Here is a 19,502-nt window from a genome sequence, read left to right on the forward strand (position 1 = left end):
AAATCAAACAGAATGTTTGATTGAGATATCTAATTTTGAGCAATATTTAGTTTCTCAACAAAAGGACAGTGGAGATAGTACAACAAAGGCATTGGTAAACGCGGCTGCTCCTGCACAAAACCCCGAGAGTACCTCAGATGCGGTTGACAATATAGAGGTCAATGTTATGAGGAACCGAATTAATATCTAAAGGGAAACCATTGCAACTCTTCGAGAGAAAATTGAGAGGCAAGACAAGGTATTCAAAAGGCTTACTGACAAACACAAGCAAGAATACGATGCTCTCAATAATCAAGTAGAAGGTTTGAAAATTCGGTTGGCCGAAAGTCAGAAAAGGGCTGAAGAATTTGAACAAAAGTATTTACGGTCTCAGAAGCAAATAGCCGAAATAAAGCAAACTCAGAATAAGAGCACTGTTGTTACGGTTGAAGAGCCTGCTTCGGAGTTATACGATGCAGTCTCGACAGCTCAACAGTTTTCTGTTGGAAGTAGTAGTACAGCTACTCAAAATAATTTTCATGATAGGGTTTCTGGTGCTCCGGTGAGTATTGTTCATACTCACGGAAAACCAGTGAAAATAAACGTAGTTAACCTTTGTACAGCGATTAGAAATGAGAGCTTGGAAGTACTTAATAGAGATACAATAGATAGGTTAACTTTGCAAAGGTCCGGTCCGAACTCAGGTTCAGAATCGAATAATCTTTTGAGTAATGAATCACACTCTGGTGAAACAGTGAATTCTAGTAGTCAAAACACTGCTCAGACTGGATGTCATGACAATAATGGTCGGAATTCAGCCCCGGTGATTAGTTTTCAAATGTACAATCCTGATCATAATGTGTCCCATGCATAGAAACTCTGCCAGAATACCAAATTTGAAGACTTTCTTGATGATCTTAGATCGGAATTAAGAGCAAATGATACATTATACGTTATCGACAGCAGCATTAAGCCTGTCATGGATAAAAATGATAATGCTAGACAGTTAGACGTTTTTAGAGTAAAAGATATAATAAGAAACAGAGTCGATAAATTTTATTATAGTCAAGTGAGAAACATTGAAAGTCCGCAGGAGATCCTTGCTAAATTAAATAAATTAAAGGCACTTGAAAGCACCGTAACGACATGTTCTGTTCGCAAAAGGCTGTACACCATACAATATAATCCAAGCAAAGAAAGATTTAAAGATTTTTGTAATAGATTTGAAGAGATTGTACGAACATTTGACGACCATCCTGGATCTGAAAAAATATCAGAACTAGAGAGAAGAGATGCATTTTACGAAGCGGTTTATAAGTCGGTACCAAGTGTGCAATGTGCAGACTTCCTCAAAAGGAGCCAACAGGGAAATGGTTTAACATATGCTCAATTGAAGGACTTTCTCACTAAAGAGGAGACAGAAAGGCTGTCAGCCAAAGGGCATCTAACAACCACTTCGTTGTGGACTGAGTCACGACAAAGGGAATTTATGAGCTACTGCAAAAACTGCAAAAGACCAGGACACTTGGCATCGAAATGTAGAGAAGTAAAGAGAACCAACTGCTTTGTATGTGATAAACCTGGTCACATAGCTAAACATTGTTCGTTAGCTAGATTACCAGCTCATCGACAGTAAGGTGGTTCGTCACCGAACCATAAGGGCAGCGGATATACTAGCACCCACTACCAAGGCAGATCAGGCAGATTAAGAGGTCAATTAAGTCAAAAGCGTGAACACGAGGGTAGGTCTAAACCCGAAGGTGAGCGCAAGCTTGATCTAGGTCGTCGTGGAGCAAAGAGAGGCAGGTTTAGTATTCGTGGTGGCCGTAGAAATGGCCAAGGAGGTAGTCAAGGTGCCAGCACCTCTTCAGGTGAGAGTATGGAGTGCGAGTCAAATGAAAAAGGTAATGTTCTATTTGTAGAAAAATGTCAGCAATGTCCGGATAACCTCAATTTTAATTACAGAAATAATACACTAGAACGGTTTATCGCGGACTCGGGTGCTACAGAGCATCTGTCGAATTCCAAGTTGATTTTCAAAAATTTGAATGAATCGGACGTTAAATCGATTAAATGTGCTAATAGAAATTCTCAGGCGGACTTGCAAGCTAACGGTGTAGGTACAGTAAAATTGAACTTGCAGAATGGAGAGACGCGCGAATTGCATAATGTCATATATGCTAAAGATCTATCAGTAAATTTGCTCTCGTTAAGAAAATTAGTAGAAAAGGGTTTAGAAGTTTATTTAAATGATAAAATGATTGATATTTACGACTCAAAGACTTGTGAGTCGTTTATGACAGGGATATATAACAAACCTTTCTGGGAAATTGAATTCAAGTCTGATAATTGTAATAGTGACGGGATAGGCTATAATGAGAATAGATACTGTCAAAAGGCTTTTTTGACAGATGGTGACAATGGAAGCTCTCATGAACATAAGTATTTTACGAGAAGTTCTACTCGACTTCAGAATGCTGAACAAATTGAAAAGGAATCAGAATTGAAAATGGAAATTGGAAAGGTGAACCCTCCTGAAACTAGTGAGGCTCCTTTAATTACTGATGAAAATACAGAAAAACGTTTGATCTCGGACGTTGCAAGCTCTTCTGTAGAAAAGGTACAGGAAAGCTCAGCAGCTGAAAATATAGCTGAGCTAAATAGACCAGACATCTTCAATTCAGTTAGGGATAGAATTATTCATAATGTTGACGAGATTCCTGAAATAGAATTATCGCAAGATGAAATTATGTCCTTGGAAGATTCTAACGTGAAAATGAATAAAGCTTTGTTGTGGCATGTACGACTTGGACATCCGTCGAGTAACTATCTTAGAAATTTGCAGAAACAATATCCTCACTTGAAAGATATCAAATCTGCCGAATTTAACGAGATCGTGGATAATTGTGAAGTATGTAAAATAGCCAAAATTAAACGATTGCCATTTAAAACTGTTAGACAGAGAGCTTCCAGACCGTTGGAAACAATACATAGCGATATTATGGGACCGATAAGCCCAGCTTCTTATCCCAAAGGTTACAGATTCATAGTTGTAGTAATTGATGATTATTCTCGTTTAGCAATGTCTTATCTAATCAAAAATAAAAGTGAAGCGGGATCTTGCATTGAGTCTTTTGTAAAATCTGCCAGAAATATACTTGGTCGAGATGATAAGGTCTGTCGTTTACGATGTGACCAGGGAGTAGAATATATAGGAGGTTATACAAAAGAAGTTTTAGAAAAATTAGGAGCAGAACTCGTACCCGCTAGTCCTGATACGCCCGCACATAACGGAGTAGCAGAACGTTATAATCAAACCATAACAAATAAGATCAGATCGTACATGTATGACTCGAGATTACCGGAAAACATGTGGGATTTAGGAGTAAGCGCAGCAGCGTACGCGTATAATCGAACACCACATGCTAGCAATAATATGGAATCTCCGTTACATAAATTTGCACCCAATTATAGATATGATATCAATCAAATAAAACGGTTTGGATGTTTTGCCTATATTAAAGTCCAACGAAAAACGGGACCTAAGTTTAGGTACATTGGTAGAAGAGTAATTTTAATAGGTTATATTCGAACAGGTTATTTATTTATAAAGCCAGAAGATGGTAAATTTTATGAGAGTAGGTTTAATGAAAGAATTGTTTACGGTGATAGATATAATGTAAAAGGTATTAAAAATTGGCAGAATGAAAACGGTGGGATAAACAAAGAAACCTGGTTAGTCGAATTTGATAAAGAAAACTTAGAAGGAAACGCCGAGACCTTAGATTCGGAGGGAGCGCCTCCGCGAATTAAAAGAAAAAGAGGTCGCCCTAAAAAGCAAGCTGATAATGCGCCTGAACATGCTGAGACGACTGTTGGTCCTCTCCCCATGGATGACGTATCAGCGAATTTTGTTTATGCCTTTGATAATACTTTAGAATATAAAGTAGATGAAAGAACAAGATTAAAAATTGATGAAAAATGTCACGCACTACTGGCTGAAATCAACAAAGATCCAAAGACCTATAAAGAGGCTGTTAATGGTCCAGAGAGAGAACACTGGATAAAAGCAGTTGCAGCTGAATTAAAGTCTATGGGTTTACGTAAAGTCTGGACAATAGTAGAGAGACCAGGATGTAGTAAGAATGGAACACCGCCTAATATTATAGATTCAAGGTGGGTATTCAAAACCAAGGTTGATGAAAAAGGTGAGAAGCTTTACAAGGCGAGACTCGTTATACAAGGTTTTAAAGATCGAAACGAGTACGATTTGAAAGAAACCTATGCACCTGTTTCTCGATTGTCACTGGTCAGAGCGTTGTTTGCAATAACAAATGCTTACGACCTTGATATGTGTCAATTGGACGTTAACACAGCCTTCTTGTATGGTGAGTTGGATCAATTAATTTATATGGAAATTCCGGAAGGACTTCTTCCTGAAGATCAAAGACCAAAGGATCAAGTTTGCAAGCTTGAAAGATCGTTGTATGGCTTGAAAGTAAGTCCGAAGAAATGGAATGAAAAATTCACTGAAGTTGCACTTAAAATAGGACTTGAGAAAAACTTAGTTGATCCATGCTTGTTCACCTGGAGAGAGGGTAGTGATTTTGTACATTTGCTTGTTTATCCGTTTGCGTACCACGAGCCACTTTCGCGCTCTTCAGATTTTGTGTCGAGAAAAGCCAGGGCATTTGGCCGAAACCGACAATTGACGGTCCACCCGATATTTGTAGAAACGCGCTCAGTTTTTCAGACGCTTAAAATACGTCGCGCGTCGCATCGCTGCCAGTAACCAATTTGTCTTTGGTTGTTACCTATTCTAAATTAATAGTATATATATATATGTACATAGTATATTTTTTGTAAAATATGTTATAAATTAAAAATATGAAAAAATTGAAAAACAAATAATATTTTATTGGAAATAACTTTTACTATGTAAAACATTGATGTTTATGATAACAGGTTGGATGAACTCCCTTTTCACATTGTACACAAATCAGATGCGATCTTTTTCTCTTATTTTTAGTGCTACACACTACGCAATTCCGTAAGTTGCGTTGTGGCAACTTCACTAAACGTGGCCTATTTTCGTCTAAAAAATCACGTTGAAAAACTCGTACCCTCTTCTCTTTCATCCATTCACGCCCAATATCAAAAATAATTCGCGAAATAAAATCTAACCGGGTCATTGCTCTATTATTCGCATTTTTTTTATAAATAATATAAGCATTCAAAACCACGCGATTCATGATATTGAAAGCAACTTTTTTCCAATATTTTACAGTTCTACGTTCATCAAGATATGCGTATAACATTTTATCAGATTCGTCTACACCCCCCATGAAGGTATTATACGAGTGAATAATAGCAGGTTTTGTTGAATGCCATTCTCTACCGTGTTTTTTCTTTGTTATCGTCAAATTTTTTTCTTCACATTTAGTTGAAATCAGTATTACTGGTTTCTTTACGCTTTTCTTTTCACGATACGCACAAAGGAGCACATTATTATCTTTGAAATATTTCGGTTCATTTACATTAACTGTTTTTAAATGATCGGGAATACATTTTTTATTTCGTCTGATAGTTCCGGTTAAATAAGTATTGTTGGAATATAAATATCTTGCTAATTCAATACTACTAAAAAAGTTGTCAACAAAAACGTGATATCCTTGATGTAGACAATTACTTTCATTTAATAAATTAATCACGACATTATATCCTAGTCCAAACGTATTATTGTCACTATTATTTCTTGATTTTGCGCCCTTGTAACAATAAAATGTTAAACAATATTTCGAAATGGCATCGCATAACATCCAAAATTTTATGCCCCAGCGATGATGTTTTTTGTTTGGCAAATATTGAGTTATACTCGAATGACATAACGTCCTAACTAAGGATTCGTCGATTGATAATTCCTTGTGAGGCGTATAATATAATTTAAAAACTCTGTTAGCGTGTTTAACAAAGGGTTCAAATCTCACACAGGGATCGTAATTAGGATGACTAGGTGAAAAACACAAAGAACTATCTACCAAATGAAAATACTTTAAAATTTCTTGAAACCTATTTTTTGAAAACATTTTCTTGAACCATGGTATCTGCCGTGAATTTTTGCTCCAATATGAAGTTATACTGGGTCTTCTTGTGATGCCCATTTCTAGAATCATTGCTATGAATGCTTTCAACTCCAATTCAGTAACTGGTGTCCATTTCGGTAGTTTAGACAAATCTGATGGTTCAAAAAGACTCCTCGAATATTCCGCGTAATTATTAGTCTCGATAACCATTAGTGACAATAGTTCTGAATCAAAAAAGAGGTCAAAATAATGAATCGGTTTGCTCCAATCAGGAAAATTGCATTCAGCTTCAAAATTGTCGATATTTTCTTCGGGTTTTCTGAGCAAGTCCTCTGCAGATGAATTATCGTGTGTCAAAAAATCGTTATCACTCTCCGAGCTACTGAATATACGTTTCTTGCTCTTCCTAACAGGAATGATGTCAGAATCATCGGTGTCACATGGGTAACTTGGATTTTCGTGTATGCTTGTAATTTTAGTTTTCCGGCTCATTATAGCTCCTTAGGGTTTAAATAAATTAATTTTAAAAATTACTCAATGAACCTCAGCTAACACCACACTTACCTTCTGCTTTATTTCGTCTAATAATTTCTACAAAGACACGGTTATGATGATCGCACTTTTATAACACTACTCTTTTATAACACTCCGTTCTTTCTGCCGCTTGCATAAAGAATGATGGTATAGAAATAGAAAAAACAAACACGAGAAGCGTGGCCCGATTATTTACCGCATTGTGACAAGCGCTATCGCGCTCTTCGGCTTTTTTCGACACATAATAGAAGGAGCGCGATCGCGCTCCTTGGCGTTTGTCGATCGTGTTTTTTCAAAACCCTCTGGTACGCAAACGGTTATGTTGATGACATAATAGAGATAGGTAATCATCCGGATAAAATGTTAGAAATTAAAAATAAGCTCAAAGCTGAATTTGAAATGAAAGACTTAGGTGAACCAAAAGAATACTTAGGAATTTGAATTAGAAGAGATAGGAGAAATAAAATTTTGCGACTAGATCAGGAAAACTTATTGACAAAATGCTTGAAAAATTCTTAGAAGGAAATCCTTATCCTAAAAGAACACCTATGGTTTCGAATCAAATCCGTAATCGAGAAAGAATAGATCGGGAAGAAACTATTGCTGTACCACTGACAAAAGATTTTCCTTATAGAGAGGTCGTTGGAACATTGTTACACATAGTTAACGGTACAAGGCCTGACATGGCATACATTACTAATGTGTTGAGTAGGCATCAATTAAATCCAATTAAGAACGAATGGAATATGCTGCAGAGAGCACTGCGTTACTTGTTGGGTACGAAAGGTATGACCTTGACGTTTAGAGGCAAAACACAAGAGTTGCAGGCTTATGCTGATGCAAGTTTCTCTGATTGCAAAGGCTCGCTGACTACATGTGGGTATGTAATACAGCTGTTTGGTGATACTATTGCTTGGCGAACACATAAACAGCCAAGGGTTGCTCTCTCCACTTGTCAGGCTGAATATGTCGCATTAAGTGAAACATGCCAAGCTTTGCTATCAATCAGTCAGTCAATTGAGTTGATAATAAAAGGAAAATGGTATCCAATAAATGTGTTCAGTGACAGTAAGTCAGCAATAGCGTGTGCGAAATCTGATGGCAATAATAAATTAAGGCACATGATCGAAAGGAAAGAACACTACGTTAGGGAATGCGTTAATTTAAATTTGGTTAAGTTAAACTGGGTTCCTTCAAATAAACAGATTGCTGACATTTTCACAAAGACATTAACCTTTGAAATACATAAATATCTTACAGATTTGATTATGAATAATTAAATTATTATTCTCTTCCCATTCAGGGAATAAATCTTCTTCACAGGGCCAAGCTGTCTAACTAAGAGTTAACTGACATTTCGTGCCAAAGATTTGTCAAGTTAGATTAATTTTATTTTGAATAAGTTCAGTATAAATAAGTATGAAAAGTTATTCGTTCATAGATTTTGTTTAATCTATTTACGATTTTAATCACTTAAAGATGCTGTTGAATATATTGTATGGTTTAAACCATTTAAAGAGTTTATTAACAAAAGTTTGTGGAGTATCGAGACATACCGGGAGGGAGTGTTAAGAATAGCGTATATAAGAGACGTTATGTCTTCTCACTCCGTCACCCCTACTCTTTACCCCTACTCCTCCTATGGGCCGCACAGTCCCTTAGTACAGGGTGTTGTTGCGTCCTGCCAGTACTCTGTATTCTGTATTCGGCCTAGCTCGAGGCTTATTCAACAGTTCTTCCTTTCCACCGTTTTTATAATAAATCTTACTTTCAATATTAACTCTGCGTTGTCTTATTTATCAGCCATACCTTAACAATAGAATTAAGAGTCGACTTGGTTTTTAACATTTTTTTGATTTTATTGTTTTTATATTTTTCCATGCTATTACGAGAACTTGTGTTTTCATCACGGTATGGCCGCTAACGTTAACTAATAATATACTAAATTTACTTGCCATGCACTCCCTAATTTCAAGTATAAAAAAAAATATTTATTTTAAGGCTACTAGGTATGTATATCATAAATGTAGAATTTTGGTTTGGATTAAAGATGCGAGGTTAACATACTCCCAGTTTAATCCTACTGATAAGATATATTTCAAGGTATTTGAAAAATATATAATAGTGCTTCACAGTCTTAGGATAACAACAGATATAAACAACTACAGAACGGCTGATGACGAATTGCGACTACGCGACTACCCTCTGACTCACCCCGTCCCTTTATATTCATCAATACGCTGTTCTTGAATTTTCCAATCGTCCGGTCCGATGCAATAAATGAAGCATTGATATCGCTTGAAAACCTTCCAACTCACACAGAATTACACACACAACTTACACAACTTACAAAGCAGACCATACACCGTCTTTCTTTATTTCGACTATCGTTTTATTCTTTCGTTGCCTATCTGCTTATCTATGTTTATTTTTCTACACTCAAAACTCTTCTACATATACAGGATCTTTCACTTAACTATCCCAGCTTAAATATATGGCATATTTACTACGACATTTTTCTTTTAAGTCTTTTTCTTTTTGATTTTTTTGATTCCCTTTCACACCCACAAAATTTAGATGAGTAGTAAATTGTTTTGTAGGTTAGTTCATAATTTTGTACGTTATGTTGTTAAAAAATGTTTTGAATCGCATAAATTATTGGTCTACAAGTAAATTTCCAGTGTATTTGTAATAAATATTTTCATAAATTCTTGCACACACACAAAAATACACGCACACACTCTAACACATTTCTTTTCTCTCTCTCTCTCTCTTGTTTATTTACTTTTATCATATAAAAATATAAATCCCAGCGATTTTTTCAATTGACGATATTTTTATTTAACGGATCGAAGAAAAGGAGGAAGGGTGGATTAAGACGAAGCAAAAAATATAATTTTTACGTAAAAAAATAGTAGGACAAAAAAGAAGATATACCTAAAAAGAAAGAATATAAGTGTACTTATATTATTTTACGTAAATGTGAGTTTTCTACAATTATACTTAAAACAAAACATTTTCTTAACAATAAAATATTCACATACATACACACAAACACAAAGAGAGTGAAAAGTGTAAATAACATAAATAAACGAAAGGTCTTTCGTAAATGATAACGAGTATGGATCGTTTCTTTCTTCTAACTGAAGAACAAAATAACTGTTTTGCATTGGAGTACGTATTTATAAATAATAATAATAATAATAACAAAAAATACTTTTAAAAAATTTTAAAAGAGCAAAATAATTGTTTTGCATTAAAATACGTAATTGTAAATAAAAATAATAAATAATAATTTTAAAAAAATATACAAAAGAAAGAAATGGGGAGGGGAGAGGAAATAAGAGTGTAAAACAAATAGAATTAGAACAATCACGTGACTTATAATATTATATATCAATCGATTTGAATTGATTACTTTATTTTTTTTCTTCTTTCAATTTTTCGTATTTCATTTTTCTTTTTTCTTTTTCTTTTCCTTCGAAAAAAGAAAAGAGAATAATAAATAGATAGATAGATGCATTTTACAGCTTCCCCAAAGGGTTACACTCCTTTTACAATTATATTCTTAACCTATCTTAGCACTACTCTCTCCCTCACTTCTCCCTTCATCCTTTCCTCCTCCACTCGTCCCATACCCTCATTTCTACCTCCCTCACTCCCAACCTTGACCCTCCTTCCCTTCTCTTATACTCTCAACCCTCTTCATCCATTTTTTCCCTATTCCACTCTCATCCAAAATCTCTAAGAAAAGAGAATAATATCAAATTACATTGATTGTATCAGGTCAAGAAACGAGATTTCTTGATTAGGTATTACTATAGTGATTATACACTATCCGAAGTATCAAAATGTCCTTTTGATTAGTAAACTGATCCTGGTCAATTCACTGTAACTTTATACTTTCTGATCTCGTTAGAGAAAAGTAACAATCTAATCAAATTACAATTCTCCTATCTATAACTATATATATATGTTTTTCATTTAAAGATAACAATTTTTCATTTCAAATTAACCTTTTTTTCATTTCAATTAAAAAAGCATTTAGGAATAAATTAAAAAACGAATTCACATAATAGTCCGAGTCCGGCTGCAAGTTTAGTGTACCTAACGAATTTTTGCTAAAAACCTAATTTTTACGTAAATTTATAATTAGGAGATTATATATTTACCAAATATTCTATCAGAATGTGGCCGTTAGTATTTTTAATTAAATTATTGTTAATTAATGTTGGGGAAAAAATTCACTCACTTGGTTTTTAAATAAAATATCATCCACTTCACGGCAATATATGTAAATACTTTGAAAAATCACGATTGCCGTTCGACATGCGTCGAACGCTAGTGTTCTCAACCACCGGTGCAAACAGTAGCTCCAAAACAGCGTGGTTAGAATAATAATGTCGCAGCTATTCAGTTGAGAACATTAACAATCGACGCATGCGCAGTGGCTTTAAAGTGTCGTGCAGCTGGCAATCGCTATCCTCGTCTGACAAGTGATGTTGCGCGATAACTCTCTCTCACTGTACCTTTAATTTTTATTTACCATCTTTAACAGCCGGCAAACCTTATTTGCGGCCAGATTTAATTAGGCAATCGTATATCATAATAAACAGAAAAAAATTAGCTTTAATTTGAAATACAAATAATAAATGTTCATTATGAATATATAAATATATCAAAATCATACCTGTTTACACCTGACTGCGAAGAGGTGCGGTCAAGTGCGCAACAGCAATCGTGATTTTTCAAAGTCTTTACATGTATTGCCGTGAAGTGGATGATATTTTATTTAAAAACCAAGTGAGTGAATTTTTTCCCCAACATTAATTAACAATAATTTAATTAAAAATACTAGCGGCCACATTCTGATAGAATATCTGGTAAATATATAATCTCCTAATCATAAATTTACGTAAAAATTAGGTTTTTAGCAAAAATTCGATAGGTACACTAAACTTGCAGCCGGATCTCGTATTACAATGTGCTATGTTAATTTTTAAAATTTATGTGCAATTATATTTAAAACAGTATTTATGGAATTAAATTCAGAAAATAATAATCTTTAAAAACAAATAAGTTTGATAAAAAAATGCATTGGATTTACGTCCACTACACCGCTGTCAGTACTTTTGGAATTTTATAAAACAAAATTAGAAAAAGACATGTTCATAAAAAAAATATATATTTATATAGGTTGTCAACCAATGAGCTTGTACCAATGATAACTATTTATCATTGATATCATCGGTATTTATTAGTGGTTACTGAATTCTCCATTGGTTAGATTTAAAGGGGGTGATTCACCCCTTAACAAAATGGATAATGTTAATAATGAATTAAACAGTGACTTGAGTAATACTTCCTCAACGAGATCCCATTATGGAAGAATTATGGAATCAAATAATGATTTTGATAGCAGTAGTGATGAAAATGTGGAAAATGTAGTTGTTGAACGGAGAAGAAATCGTATTTCAACAATAAACAACAATGATAGAGTTAGAAAAAAAGAAATTTTAATAAAACTACATGAAAAAGGTAAAACAATAGTCGTGGCAGCGCAAATATCAGGTATTAATAAAAAATAAAGCTTATAATGAATTGAGACGTTATAAAAATGATGCTGGTGTTGTTTTAAACAAAAAACAAGGTGGTAAAAGAATGTTCAAACTGACCGACGAAGTTTTAACCTATATATTGAATTACAGAACGCAATCTAGCAATTACATTAAAAAATATCAAAATTGAACTTCTGCAAAAGAACAACGTAGTAACTTAGTACTACATCAATTTTGAACGCAATGAAAACTTTGAAGATAATTCTTTAAATGGCTACTTTGTATTCATTTGTAATCTTAGTTCAATAAATTATCATTCATTATTTTATTTCTTACTGTTTCTTTTAATTGTTAATTTAAAATGACCTGAAAAACCTATATATGTAATATACAGCTACATATTATTCTAATCTCGAATAATGTAAAATCTTCTATTATATTACTATGCTTTTGTTCTTTTTTTTTCTAAAAGAAAAGTTAAATTATAAAAGAATTTAAATGCTATACGATAGAAAAAAAATTCAAAATATATAAATCATTATCTTGTAAAAATAAATTACAAAATTATTGTTAATATAAATAAGTATAAAATATGAAAAGTTTGATCTTACTTTTTTTGAAAATGCATCGATGCACCCGCTAGATGCAGTTGCACTTTTCTTTTAAATGGAACCTTGTATTTTTTTTTACACTATTCAATTCCTTTTTTTTATCCTGCGTTAAAAAGTATTCAGTGAAGGTCATCGAAATGTCAATAGTTTACGAGATATTTGAAGTTTTATATCAGCTATGTATTTAATTACAATAAGTGTTCGAATGTTCCTCCATTGCATTCTAAACATTTTCTAATGCGTTTCTTTACATTTTTCATTACATTTTTTAATTGATATTGGAACAATACATTGTTATACGCTCCTTTAGACCATGTTTGTTCATTGCGTCTATTGAACATTCTATTGTTCGTAAAAGTGCATTCATCTGTCCATAAAATTCCTTCTGCAAAATGTTTCCTTCGTTATACTTGTCTACGAAAAAATTGACAAAAACGCATTTTTCTAATATCATCCCCCACATGTAAAGTATGTCCTATCTAATAACGATATGGATGTGTATTCACGTCCTTATATATCAGTCGATGATTTAAAGGAGCGTAAAACAATGTATTGTTCCAATATGAATTCAAATCAATGTAATAAAATACATTACTGATATAAGACATCAAATATTTCATAAACTTTTGACATTTCAATGACCTTCATTTAATACTTTTTAACGTAGAATAAAAAAAGAATCGAATAGTGTAAAAAAAATATAAAGTTCCATTTACAAAAGAAGTGCAACTGCGTCTAGCGGGTGCACCGATGCATGTTACTTAAAAAAAAGTTATTACCTGTCCCCGTTACAAGAATCACTCTGTATATATATACATAATGAAGTTAAAGAGGCGTGTTAAGTGCTTTTTTAAGAGTTAGTTGAAGATGCTTCATTCATATTTTTAATTGTCAAAGTCTTGATTTTTTTATCAGCTTCCTCTTCCTCACTTTCATTGTGTATTTCATTGGTTTTCAATTGTTGCTCAATTAAGTATTCATTTGACAGCGGTGCTGAGTGAGATTTACTGAATTCATTAACATCTTCTTTGTTGATGTCCAAGTTTAGTTCATTCATTAAGGTAACTATTTCATCTGAAAGAGTTTCCGGTGTTTCTTCAAAATTTATAAAATCGCTCATCATTTCTGTGTATAATTGTTTCCAGGAACCTTTCATTGTCGACTCTTTTACTTCAGTCCACGAGTCTCCAATATTATTTATTGTGTTTTATATATTATAATTTTTCCAAAAATCTGCTAATGTTGGCCCATCTTTCCTGTCATTTGCTTTAATGGCCTTAGTTATTATTGTCCTCATATAATATCGTTTAAACGTAGGTATCAATGTTTGGTCCATGAGCTGTATGAAGCAGGTAGTACTGGGAGGAAGAAACACAACATTGATTTCTGGGTATAAATTCTTCATAGATTTTGGGTGTCCTGGAGCATTGTCTAAGATTAATAATGCTTTAAATTGTAAATTATTTTTTTTACAATATTGTTAAACTGTCGGCACGAAATGCTGTGTGAACGAATCTTTAATGTTAACGTAGTAATTCAGGAATTTTTATTTGATTTCTAAATGACCGGAAACAATTCTTTATTTTTCCCTTTCAATGCTCTAGGATTTTCTGCTTGGTAAACTAACAATGGCTTCCATTTTCAATCACCAGTTAAGTTTCCACCAAAAAATAATGTCAATCGGTTTTTGAAAGGCTTATTTCTAGGAGCAACTGATTGTATCTTTGATAAAAATGTACGATTAGACATTTTTTTCTAAAACAAACTCGTCTCATCTACATTGAATATTTGACTAAAAGAATATTCTCTAACTGCAATTATTTTGGATAATAAGGAAATAAATTCTTTCGTAGCATCTTTATCTGCATCAGCTGATTCTCCAGTGAATTTATTATTATGTAAAGAATATCTCATTTTAAATTTGTTAAATCAGTCATTATTTGCTTGAAATACAGTGTTAGAATCTTCATTTAATTTAGTCTTCAAACTTCATGCAAACTAAGAGCCTTAGCTCTCTTGTTTACACTGTTTACACCATGTTGATAAAGATCTTTCCATTTTATCCATCACTATGCCGTGTCTTTTGGAAACAGTCTTTGTAGATATATTTCTACAATTTTTAACGTATTCCCTAATTTTACTCTTGTTTTTCAAAATTTAACATATCATAGATCTGTTTACACCGTACAAACGTCTGATTAAAGCAAAAGATTCACAGTTTTCAGAACGTTTAATTATTTCCATCTTTATCTCGATCGTATGAAATTGATGAGTCCTTAATTTGTTTTTGTTCGTATCAACACTGCAGTTTTTCCATTTCTTACTCATGTTCATAAATTTATAAGGGCAAAATATTTAAACTGAAATTGATAAATTAGCAAAACACACAACACGTTGACACACGTCCTAATGCAAGACTGTGAAATTGTTTTGTTCTCTTTATCCGAACAACATTGTAATTTGATGACTAGTCTGATGTTCACTGAGAGAGGACATCCGATCGCAGAGGATTAAACAGTTAAATTTAGAAATGTGCGAAATAACGAATTGCGCGAAAGTAGAATGCGCGAAAGTCGAGGAAGACTGTATTTTGTTTGTTTCCATGTTACGAGAAAAAATTTAAGATATTTTACAGTACAGTAAGTACAGATCTCCTTCCAATAACCCGGTAGATAGGTTCCTAGAAAATACCGTGTTATTTGAAACCGTGTTGTTTGAGACCCAGAGCCAATGCAAAAAAGGGGGTTACGTTCCGAAAATTTTTTAAAAACAAATATTTCTTTTTTTTTTAAATAAACAACCTAATTTTTATTGTTCATATAAATATATGAACAATAGATAACAAAAAATATTATTTTAATTTATATATATATAAATAATCGGTTTTTCGGTGGAATGATATCGCCTTCACTTTCAGAACGTTTTTCTTCATTTAAAGTTCTTGCATCTTCTTCCCTCTTGAAAAAATCTGTAATTTTACTTTGCTTCGTGTTTATTACCAGGTCATTGTAAATTTCTCGGTATGGAGCTAGACAGTTTTGATGCTTTCTTTTGAATTTTCGGCTCCTTTCTTTGGAAGGAAGGATCTGCATTCAAGAAAAATGACTCGAGATTTTCAGCTAAGTTTAGGCCTTCTTGTTATATTTTTAATGTTTGCTTATTAACAGCACAATCTTCATCAGTGCTAGTGTCCTCAGGATCAATTTGATTTACAGTTTCGGATATTATTTCCATCAAATCTGCTTCGTCAACTTCTTCCACTAATAAACCTTGAATTTCCACAATAACCATATCCACAAAACCTTCGTCTCCGATTGATTTAACAAGTTCTAATATGCTACCAATTTCATTTTGTGACGATTCACGCACGTTTTCAATTTTAACTGAAGAGAGCCATATCTTTTTCCAACACGCATTTAACGTTGATGTTTTCAGTTCACAAAAGCATGAGACACTTTTTTCCAGGCCATGGAAATGAAAAGAAATACTTCCCGCAACACTGTATCTTTAAGACGGTACCTAAGCATCGCCGCGGCTGTAGAAGTACAGTATTGTAAAAAGGTTTTTTGAAAGAAAACCATTTAAAAAAATGCTGTGTTGTAGGAAAGTTCCCGCAATTTGTGAATCGCGTTATAGCGAAATCGTGTTAGGAGAAACCGTGGTCTTGAAGGGATAGCTGTATTACATTTATAATAATTGGAATATCTTATCAACAGCCCTTAGCAAGGTAATACGAAAAACGAGATATCTCGTCAGCGATCTTCAATGTGGTAACAAAAGTATTTCTTATAACGCTGTATATTTAGCTTTTTGTTATTCGTCGTATTATTTATGGTTAGCAGAATCTTTTGTCGTACAAAACACATACTCTTTATAGTTTCTAAGAAAATACCATCCTTGCGCTCATACTTTCATTCCATATACATATACATATTATACATATCATATAAATATACATATCCATGTATATATATAATACGCGTTATTCCTCTCATCATCTTTCATCATTTTTTTGAAGTGTTATTCTTCTTAATTTTTCTTTTTTTTCGAATGCCCACTTCGCATCTTCTCGAATGACAATTGATCGTATGATCGTTCTGCTTTTGGTCACGTACGCCATAAGCACGCAGCGCCGCACACGCCGCACACGCACACACACAAATCATTCTCATGTACTCATACTCACACTACCAGATCTCGACAGAAGAAAGAATAGTTTCCTTGGTTTTACTTTTACGGATATTGTCCGGAGCTATTATCGAAATATCTTGTATGTACGCTTTTAATAGTAATCGATCTTCATTATCTACGTCTCAAGTTTCTTTCTATTCATACGAAACACAAAAAACTGCTTTTCTGTTCATTCTCGAATTTCTTTTATTTTTCCAAAAGTGAATGTAAAACTTTTATAAATTTTTTTTTTAAATAAAAAAAAAATATCAGGAAAAACGCAAGAATTATTTTAAAGTTGAACTAAAATTTAAAGTGTTCCTTCGACTCGTCAAAGCTTTAAAGACTCGTAGAATTGCGCTACCTACATTTCTAAATTTCTAAATATTTTTAACAGCATTTTGTTTAATAAGAATTAAAATTGGAAAGATACTTAAAAAAAGTATAAAAAAGTTTTTATTTATTATTATTTTTCTCTAATTTCAAGTTAATTTATATTAACAGTCAAAAATATTAGTTAAAATTAAACGAGTCTCTATTATTAATATTTTTTTACAGTATACGTATTTGTAATATTTTTTATTAATTTTTATAATAATATTCTTAAATTGGCATTAAATAGAAATTAAAAAATATGTAAATAAACATTTATAATTTTATTTTCTTTTCAATTTTCTGTTTAATATGTAAGGTGGTAAATTTAATTCATGCGTGGTTGATATTTTTCTTCGTTATGAATTTTTTTCATTGCATGCATTTTGTTTTTCTTATCATGTAGACGATACAATTATTATTTAGTTCTTTCTTTATTTTATTTCGTGTTTGAATACGCTATCGGTCTTAGTGAAAGAAAACTCCACTCAGAGATTAAGAGGAAACGGTATTCCGTTGTTTAAAAAAAAAAGACAAAGTTCCATTATGCATGATTTCTACTACTATCTTTACCAAAAAAATAAGCTGTACCCATCGGTTGACTATGTGGGGTGGATCCTTCTGCTATTGGTCGATAATATTCATAATCTCCTTCCCTCCCCATAGGGTTGTTACTCTTTTATGATATAAATATGTGAAAGAAAGTAAGAAATCAAGGCTTAGTCTATCAGTTTTTAATCAGTATCAGTCTGTATATCTGTTTGTCTGTATAATTGTCTGTATCTGTTGCTTAGTCCTTAGTTCTCAGTTCAATAATTATACTTTCAGTCTGTTACATCCGTCTGCGTATTTTATCAGTCAGTTTATCAGTTTATCAGTCAATCAGTCGGTCTTATATTCATAACTATTTGTATTCTGTATTTTTGTAACTACGTCACTTTCTGTAAACCTTTTGTAAATACCGCTCAACATCACATCATTACAATTTAATAAACTATCATTTTTGACTGATCATATTTGGTCATCATCAGTTATATTTTTTCTGTCTGAACCACACAATCAAAATAACCCTTTTAAAAGCGTTTAAACAGAATATTAAGAAATCTAGCCTATTAAGATTGAGTCCCTTTCAACAATGTAATAGCTAATCTATAGATTCATTGATTTGCTCTTTTAAAGTGCGGAATCAAGAGTTTTCTTCATTTTACTATATTAAATCTCGCTATTTAATTAAACAAAAAAATAATCTTTAAATTACACCAGTGGTTCCCAAAGTGGGCGATGACGACCACAGGTGCACTTTGGGGGTGGGGGAAATGAACTACTACAAAGGAAAAAAATGTCATCGGAGGCCGACCCGCGCTGCTATACTATGCTACACAACAAGGCCGGTTTATTGATACTGTGTCAATAGTAATAAGATATCAGAAAGAAATTTTCTTATTTAGGCTTTTCTCTTTCTTATCTTCACTCCTGGTGGGCCTGGTGAGCGATGAAGCGGTCCAGGGAGGCGATGACAAGATGAAAACTGGAATTTTAAGTGTGCGGGTGTGCTATTAAAATTAGAAGTGAAACCTTCAAAAAACTAAATTTCGAGAGAATGAGACGTATGCAAAGTTTCAAGAGTAAGATAATTGTAGGATTTATTTATTATAATATTATTACCATATATAATAAAGATCACCGGTATGGTCTCTGGGTGGAATAGCTGATAAAAAGTACATTTTTCCCAATTCAAGCAATAAAAATGGAATGCTTAATCAGATAGTTATAGATAGACACCAAAATCGTAGCATGTTTATCAAAGGAAATATAATTCGTGGGAACCTAATTAAATACGAATAATCCTTTTTTTGAAACTCAGGTATAAAATTTTTTTTGTTAGTATAGTTTTAAATTTCCCATTTTCATCTACATTCTTGAGCTGTATAACAAACATTTTAGGATAGACGAAATAAAGATATTATAAAAAACATATGGAATTTACTGCTGGACTGAACAAAGGTTCTAGTAAAATGCAATGAGAGATCTAATAGAAATCTTTGCGAGTAATACTTTTTAAACTACATAGCCTGCCGCACTTCTCTTTCTCTCTCTCTCTCTCTCTCTCTCGACCATTATTATATATAACATAATACATTAAGGGGACCTTCTACTCTGAGCACCTAAAAAAAAGGCTATTTTCGCGAATTTTT

The 19,502-nt window shown here is 33.0% G+C and overlaps 1 long non-coding RNA gene across 1 annotated transcript; it reads left to right on the forward strand.

Moving 5' to 3' along the window:
• Positions 1–14,541: 14,541 nt before the first annotated feature.
• LOC149031012 (uncharacterized) lies at positions 14,542–19,282 on the forward strand. The gene is made up of 2 exons (XR_016178127.1): positions 14,542–19,171; positions 19,252–19,282. It is a non-coding gene; the product is annotated as an uncharacterized LOC149031012 (long non-coding RNA).
• The last annotated feature ends 220 nt before the right edge of the window (positions 19,283–19,502 follow it).

The sequence above is a fragment of the Polistes dominula genome, unplaced genomic scaffold, assembly GCF_049000335.1.
Source record: "Polistes dominula isolate Pdom_NZ unplaced genomic scaffold, Pdom_raw_medaka contig_438, whole genome shotgun sequence".
Lineage (NCBI taxonomy): Eukaryota > Metazoa > Arthropoda > Insecta > Hymenoptera > Vespidae > Polistes > Polistes dominula.